At 43.9% G+C, this 8,880-nt stretch overlaps 1 long non-coding RNA gene across 1 annotated transcript; it reads right to left on the reverse strand.

Annotated features, from left to right (window-relative positions):
* Window positions 1-4,573: 4,573 nt before the first annotated feature.
* LOC110515532 lies at window positions 4,574-8,561 on the reverse strand. Its single transcript, XR_002472264.2, has 2 exons — window positions 8,090-8,561; window positions 4,574-7,977 (listed from the first exon to the last, which is right to left on the reverse strand). It is a non-coding gene; the product is annotated as an uncharacterized LOC110515532 (long non-coding RNA).
* Window positions 8,562-8,880: the final 319 nt, after the last annotated feature.

The following is an 8,880-nucleotide window of genomic DNA, read 5'->3' on the forward strand; positions in this document are numbered from 1 at the left end:
TGTCTGTTGTATGACACAATAAACTCAACTGTGATGTGACCAACTAGTTCCAAATCTTTCAACACTCCAGAGTCAAAACAAAAAAAGTTACCTTCCAGGGGCTGGCAGATGTATTTTAGGTCTCAGGCAAGCTATCTCACCATACATGGTTCAAAAGGCTATAATTGGCTCCCTTCTAGTGTTTGGTATTAAGAAGGCCCTACAGCCGGTTTATTACCCATGTGTTCTATCTGTTATTACCAAATGACTATTACCCCCATTCACCAGCAGAGGGCAGTCATTACATGGGTCTGAATGGGATACCATCTTTGACTGCTCCATAGGCCTCCTGATTAGCTAGCTGGTGAAGACAGCCAAAATGAGGTCACTACTATTTAAAAGCTGCCCAGAGTATGTCACAGTTATGATATTGGACCTGTCTTCTGTTTGGATGATGTGGATAGGGAGTGGTGAGTGAGTGAGAGAGAGAGAGAGAGAGAGAGAGAGAGAGAGAGAGAGAGAGAGAGAGAGAGAGAAGGGAGGAATCATTATTCTACTGTTGATACAGTCGCAACATGTTTTGCATATCACCAACCAAATCTTCAAGATACATATCTTTAGTCCAATATTTTGAAAACTTGACTGCTGACAGGAAAACATGTTGGGACTGTATCAACAGTGGACTAATGACAAAAAAGACAGCCAAGGAACTCTGTCACCCCTGTCCTCACTCCCTGTAACTCGCTACCTCACCCTTACCCACTCTGTCTCTCCTTTATCGCTCTCTACCTCACCCTTACACACTCTCTCCTGTATCTCTTTATCACTAAACCATCCTTCCTTTTATCTGTCACTCTTTCTCCTCATCCCTCTTCACATGACCTCCTCTCTCTTCCTGTCTCTCCTTCTCTTTCTCCTCATCCCTCTTAACATGACCTCCTCTCTCTTACTGTCTCTCCTTCTCTATCTCCTCATCCCTCTTCACATGACCTCCTCTCTCTTCCTGTCTCTCCTTCTCTATCTCCTCATCCCTCTTCACATGACCTCCTCTCTCTTCCTGTCTCTCCTTCTCTATCTCCTCATCCCTCTTCACATGACCTCCTCTCTCTTCCTGTCTCTCCTTCTCTTTCTCCCCATCCCTCTTCACATGACCTCCTCTCTCTTCCTGTCTCTCCTTCTCTATCTCCTCATCCCTCTTCACATGACCTCCTCTCTCTTCCTGTCTCTCCTTCTCTTTCTCCTCATCCCTCTTCACATGACCTCCTCTCTCTTCCTGTCTCTCCTTCTCTTTCTCCTCATCCCTCTTCACATGACCTCCTCTCTCTTCCTGTCTCTCCTTCTCTATCTCCTCATCCCTCTTCACATGACCTCCTCTCTCTTCCTGTCTCTCCTTCTCTTTCTCCCCATCCCTCTTCACATGACCTCCTCTCTCTTCCTGTCTCTCCTTCTCTTTCTCCTCATCCCTCTTCACATGACCTCCTCTCTCTTCCTGTCTCTCCTTCTCTTTCTCCTCATCCCTCTTCACATGACCTCCTCTCTCTTCCTGTCTCTCCTTCTCTTTCTCCTCATCCCTCTTCACATGACCTCCTCTCTCTTCCTGTCTCTCCTTCTCTTTCTCCTCATCCCTCTTCACATGACCTCCTCTCTCTTCCTGTCTCTCCTTCTCTATCTCCTCATCCCTCTTCACATGACCTCCTCTCTCTTCCTGTCTCTCCTTCTCTTTCTCCTCATCCCTCTTCACATGACCTCCTCTCTCTTCCTGTCTCTCCTTCTCTATCTCCTCATCCCTCTTCACATGACCTCCTCTCTCTTCCTGTCTCTCCTTCTCTTTCTCCCCATCCCTCTTCACATGACCTCCTCTCTCTTCCTGTCTCTCCTTCTCTTTCTCCTCATCCCTCTTCACATGACCTCCTCTCTCTTCCTGTCTCTCCTTCTCTTTCTCCTCATCCCTCTTCACATGACCTCCTCTCTCTTCCTGTCTCTCCTTCTCTTTCTCCTCATCCCTCTTCACATGACCTCCTCTCTCTTCCTGTCTCTCCTTCTCTTTCTCCTCATCCCTCTTCACATGACCTCCTCTCTCTTCCTGTCTCTCCTTCTCTTTCTCCTCATCCCTCTTCACATGACCTCCTCTCTCTTCCTGTCTCTCCTTCTCTTTCTCCTCATCCCTCTTCACATGACCTCCTCTCTCTTCCTGTCTCTCCTTCTCTATCTCCTCATCCCTCTTCACATGACCTCCTCTCTCTTCCTGTCTCTCCTTCTCTTTCTCCCCATCCCTCTTCACATGACCTCCTCTCTCTTCCTGTCTCTCCTTCTCTTTCTCCTCATCCCTCTTCACATGACCTCCTCTCTCTTCCTGTCTCTCCTTCTCTTTCTCCTCATCCCTCTTCACATTACCTCCTCTCTCTTCCTGTCTCTCCTTCTCTTTCTCCTCATCACTCTTCACATGATCGCCTCTCTCTTCCTGTCTCCTCTTTCTCCTCATCCCTCTTCACATAACCTCCTCTCTCTTCCTGTCTCTCCTTCACTTTCTTTATTGGCTACATCTTTCCCTTCTTCCTCAGTGCACCCTATTCCTGTCCTCCTTCACCCATCTCTTCTATTCTCTCTCTCTCTTTCATGCTCTTTCTTTTTTCTCTCTTCTCCCCTTGGGATGATCACAGAGCACCAAGCCACCATAGGATATCCCCATGTCAATCTCCGCTGTCCTCAAATGTCAACTTGCAACACTAGCTTGACCCTCACCTATGACCTTTCCAAACCCCCAGGTGGTCACGTCTCAGGTTGCCACAGCTACCTAATAGCTGTAGCTAACCCCAATGTGCAGATGTGAACCTAAAGACAGTTTAGTTTGACCTTAGGGTCATAGTGCGCTAGGACTGAAGGTACTTGTACCTCTATAAGGTTTTGGCTGAATGGTTTTCAGTGTTTACACAAACTCAGAAAGGTAACCTTAGCACAGTTAAAGAACTGTTTTGGTTATGGTGAGGGTCTGTCCTCAGGGAAGAATGCCTTGTCTTTCAGTTCTTGATCTGGAACTAACTTCTAAAGTTGTTAAAAACTAAAATGTTACAGTTTCTTTCGGTGTGTCAGGAATAACTTCAGGACTGCAGATAAAATTGGAAACAAACAAAACAAATGTCTGTGACAAATCAAATGGAGATGTAAAGGCTGTGTAAGGGAGGTGAAGTCAGGTGTAGGAGAGCAGAGTAGAGTGAACAGGCAAACTCAACGAACAGAAACTGTAAAAGTATCGCGCTTGAACAAACACCATTTACAATGAACAATTACACACAAAGACATGGTGGGGAACAGAGGACTAAATACATGTAGATTGATTTGGGAATGAAAACCAGGTGTGTATGGAACAAGACAAAACAAATGGACATATGAAAAATGGAGAGGCAATGACTAGAAAGCCGGTGACGTCGCCCGAACAAGGAGAGGAGCCGCCTTCGGTAGAAGTCGTGACAGGAGAGGTGGCCTTCAGTGGAGGCTGCTGAGGGGAGAACGGATCATAATAATGACCGAAACAGAGCAAATGGAATGTATTTGATACCATTCCACCTATTCAGCTCCAGTCATTACTACGAGCCCGTCCTCCCCAATTAAGATGCCACCAACCTCCTGTGGTGGGCTTTCAATAACAACAAAGGCATATCCTCTAGCTTTACTCCAGAACAGCATTGTGTGTATATTGAATAAAAGGGGATTTGTATAGAGAAAGCACCACCTTATCCTCCCGCTCCACCTTGCACATCTGTCAAAACATCTCAGAGTAAGAAACACGCGAGAGAATACGAGAGCTAGAGAGAGTACGAGAGAGACAGAGAGAGAATGAGAGAGACAGAGAGAGAATTAGAGAGACAGAGAGAGAATGAGAGAGACAGAGAGAGAATGAGAGAGACAGAGAGAGAATGAGAGAGACAGAGCGAGTACGAGAGACGGAGAGAGACAGAGTACTAGAGAGAGAGAGACAGAGAACTAGAGAGAGAGAGACAGAGAGAGTACGAGAGATACAGAGAGAGTACGAGACACAGAGAGAGTACGAGACACAGAGAGAGTACGAGACACAGAGAGAGTACGAGACACAGAGAGAGTACGAGACACAGAGAGAGTACGAGACACAGAGAGAGTACGAGACACAGAGAGAGTACGAGACAGAGAGAGAGTACGAGACAGAGAGAGAGTACGAGACAGAGAGAGAGAGTACTAGAGACAGAGAGAGTACGAGAGACACAGAGAGAGTACGAGACACAGAGAGAGTACGAGACACAGAGAGAGTATGAGACACAGAGAGAGTATGAGACACAGAGAGAGTACGAGACACAGAGAGAGTACGAGACACAGAAAGAGTACGAGACACAGAGAGAGTACGAGACAGAGAGAGACAGACAGAGGGGGAAGGGAGGGAGGGGGGGTGAGACAAAACAAAAGTTAACTTGTCGTCCTTTAAAAATAATCTGTATCTCTCTCATCCCCTGTACAAGACTTCTAGTCCAACACTACAGGTTTGGAGCAGGTGGCCACAGTTTCGCTGTGTATTCCGGAGTATTATGTAGTGGCAAATCGGTTCAAATATGACACAACCAAGAACTTTGTGAAAATCAATATAGACTTTTAATACAACAGTATCATAAGCCGGAGCGGTCCGCGGAACACACACACTTTTTCAGAGCCCTCGCTCTGAGTTATACACCTACCATATAAGTCCCTCCCATATGCAAATTAAGTTACATCCCAATCCGTGCTTCCTGCTTGTTCAGCCCAATAACGCCCCCATCTGCTTTCCATTAGATCCTAATGGTGACAAGACCCTTGCTTTGACCCTTCACTCAGCTTAATGCGTTCTCCTGTTTGTGTGTTATCTAGGGTCAGCAGACTATGTGTCTCTTCTGTTTTTAGCATGCTCAGCTATACTAAAAATACTATACATTCCCCTTTCCTGTGGCCTGTGTTCATACCCTGTAATTAACTCCATGTGTCCCTTTTGGTGTCTTTCATCTCCTTTAGCTTTAGGGTGCCTAGCTGTTCTGGTCGCCTTCTCTTCATATGGTTGTCTAAGATCAAACAGACTTGTCTCCTGTGATGTGATTGATGTCTGTAATCCATCAATTGGTCCTTTGGCTGACCCCCTCCTTAGATAACCTCTGACCTTTGTATGTCCAGCTGCCCTAGGTGTTGCCCTCTCCCATGGCCCCACTCTGGCTTCCTGTCCTATACAATAGACAATGTACCTTACCAGAATGGCAAATGCCATTATATAGGACAATATATTTATCCATATATGTACCTAATTTCTCCCACATAACCCCCCTCTGGTGCTTTAATAAGCACCAAAAACTTAAAAAGGACATATATGGAACATAATATCAACAGTCGATTATCAAAAAAAATATTTTTAAATAAAAAAACAAAAAATAATTAAAAAATAAAACTTCCTAATCACCTACACCAAACATCTCTAGTATTTCATAAGAGTAAAATATCTAGTTCGGTATAGAAACAAAAAATAATACATTATCTTTTGTTAAAGCATGAGCATGTAAATACATAACCTTGTCTGAGGTTCTCAGCTACGCGAAAAAGAAAAATATATATAATAAAGCAATGAGTCAAATAATAAATTGAATATGAGAAAACACTAGGCCTCCATGCAGTTACAAAATAAAATTGACACATCATTCTAAATTTAAGCTTTCCACATGATTCTCCCTCTCAGACACCTCTCCAACAACCGTGATACCATCAATACCAACCTCTGTTAGAAGATTAAGGACATGGTCCGTAGACACTTGTAACTGGGATATCCCACTGTTACCTACATGTTTTTAAATATAACCTAGCATTTTAGAAGGCAAAACTAACTTTTAATTAAAAGAAACCAGATATATTCATTGATATACCTATAAAAACATTTGACAAAACATACTAAAACACAAGGCCGTGAGCAAAAGTAGACCTTACATAACACCTCTTGTACTTACTACGGAAATGACCCTTTTTGTGGATATGCATCAGTTGACTTTCTTATGAATTTGGAAGGACAGCATAACTGTCCATTTTCATCAGTATAGTGGCCTGGCCTACCCGGCACAGGATCAACTATCACCGGAGTGTCAGCTCTACTTACAAACATCTGTTTAACCGTTGTCTGGATCACAAGTGATTTCACCCAGGGTAAAACACAACAAAATACAATACCCAGAGCCAATAACCCCCCTTCCAGGTCACACAAGGGAATGTAGTATTTTCTCTGAATATTGAACATTTTACATTTAACACATTCTTCAAATGATGCAGGTTCAGGTACTATCAAAAGATCAGACAAAGGTGATTTTCTACACAAAATACAATTGTCCCTCCTATGTTTATTTCTGCTGTATACTTAGCCTAATCGTACCACTCATTCTTCACTATTCATTTCATGTGGTGTCCTTGAGTGGTTCAGAGTCTGGTATGTCTGTGTCTGTCATCTTTGCAATGTTCTTATCTTGAGGTAGGTCATTAAAGTTAGTCAAAAAGTTCAAAATGTCAGTAAAGAACCCTCCTGGTTCTGATGCTTTCTAGCTACCGCAGGCTCTTCCTGTTTAGGTATTGGCGTAAGACCAATTCTGAATGACTGAGGAACTACTCCCTTCAGTCAATCTTGTTCTCATTATTTCACCTATTAATTCTTCACCTTCAACTGGTTCAATCTGATTCCTGGTGAGCACCCACTCGTCTACTTCTTTGGTTAACGTCAGGTCACATCCTTTTGAGTCCCAAATAACTTCTCTCTTCGTTCGATGATATGTCCATCCACCGAATGCAATCTCCGGTAAGGGTTTGATCCTTTTGTCTTCTATTCTTCTGTTTCAGTTATATGTTGAGGTGGGACAGAGATTCTAACCTTGTCAGTCTTTTTAGATTGTTTGACTGGTTCCTCTCTTCTCTTCCTGTTTCCACCCTACATCTTGATTGTGCGTGAGTCTGTTGTTGCTATTCTAGCGTTCACTGTTACTTCTGTTATGTCAATATCATTGTTCTTCTATGGGTCTAACTTCAATTGTTCATTATGGAGACAATTCAAGAGCTGAAAAGTCAATTTTGGGGAAATCCCCATTTCTTTCATCTTGCAAGATTTCTCCTTCTGCTCTTGGTAAGGCTTCTCCTCTGCTTTCTTCACTTGTTGTTCCTGATAAGGCTTCTCCTCCACTCTCTTCGCCTGTTGTTCCCTCCTCAGCCCGAACTGGGCTTCCATCTGGGAAGGCGTCCATTTCAGGGAAGAGATGTTCCCCTTCTTTAGGCGATACCTCGGGGTCCCACTGTAGAAGGCTTCCGTCAACAGAGTCTGCCCCAACAAGTATATCATCAGGAGTGGCAGACATGTTACCCCCTCCCACTTCTGGGCTTTCTGGCCATACTGGAGGAAACTTTGGTTGTTTGTCTCTTTTCTTTTCAGGCTCTTTTTCCCTGGTCGGTTCTTCTGAGTGTGTTAGCCGATGCACTCGTTGTATCTGGTCTGCCATTTTCTTGATTCCTCCCCGGCGCTTTGATCGATTCCGCTGCTCCTGCTCCCTCCGGGGTCCCTTCTGGTGAATCAGCATCCTCTGTGTCCTCATCTCTGTATGGTTGTGTCCTTCTCTCCGGGTGCAGTGGTTTAGATGATACCACGTCTTGCTTCCTTTCACTTGGACGGCCGTGTTTGTGGCTGTTGCCACCTCGTAGGGTCCTTCCCTCCTCGGCTGATCCCACTTCCTTCGGAACACTCAAACGTAGACTCGATCTCCTGGTATCACTGGGAGAGATCCTTCTGGTCCCCTTGGATCATCAGATGTGGAACCTCTCATCCTGGTTCAGATTTCTGCCTTCTTTCTATGGGGCATTCATACTTAGAGACTTATGGCCTCTGTTCTATGATTACACCATACATTCTCTTACTTCCATCACTCATCACACAAACTGACATTCCAGCTGAAGCTGGAGAACCCTTCTCCATCTGGTTTCCTAAACATAAGACTTGGAAAACAAAGGACAAAACATAACAGTATTGACAATGTTATATGTTATGCATGACTGTATTCATGAATACTGAAATCTGAGACCATGACAATTCCCACTCTCTCTTCACCTGACTCTATGCCTCCAGGATACTTTTCTGCTGGACTCCACAAAAATGGAGGCCCTAATTGGCTTCCTCGTGCTTTCATCCAGTCTTCCCCTTTCGGCCGCAGGTTCTGAGAGGTGTTCCCAAACCATGTCATTTTTTACTTAGTTCCCCATCTGCTCTGTTTCAACTGATAAACATGTGCATAACCTTAATCAACATTATTGCTTCTTAAAGTAATTCAACACGGAATGGGCTTCCACATTGAGCCTTCAACATGTGGTTTAGAGTACAACTACCCTAACATATATCCTTATTCACATGATACATTATCAAATAAAACAAATAACCCCCAAACTCAACCCAGTATGTCTACAGTAGAATCTAGTCTCTCTCTCTCTCTTTTGTTTTGTTTCACGTCCTCTGTCATGGTGTTTTCAAGCTCACCCATTATTCAGCTGGACCTTACTTCTTGTGAAACTTATGCAGCCATCATAGAGAGACATGACAATCTTTACCACTGCAGGTGCTGTAAGAAGTATATCCCCAGCCCGGTGTATCTTGATGTACACTCAGTTTCCAGAATTCAGCCCATGCCCTTCCATCTGGCGTCTTTTCCTGGGAACATACATACTAACTCATGGGTTATTTCCTGACAAAAGACTTTCTTCTTAGAGCAAGATCACTAAATCTTAATTTTTAAATAACAGCCCTATGTAAACATTCTGTCTTAAATACCTGGCCTCTTGCCACAAAAATATTCATAATGATAGCCAAATTATGGTCCCTACCGTAACTGCTGCAAGAATAACATG

This window comes from Oncorhynchus mykiss, chromosome 7, assembly GCF_013265735.2.
Source record: "Oncorhynchus mykiss isolate Arlee chromosome 7, USDA_OmykA_1.1, whole genome shotgun sequence".
In the NCBI taxonomy this organism is placed as follows: domain Eukaryota; kingdom Metazoa; phylum Chordata; class Actinopteri; order Salmoniformes; family Salmonidae; genus Oncorhynchus; species Oncorhynchus mykiss.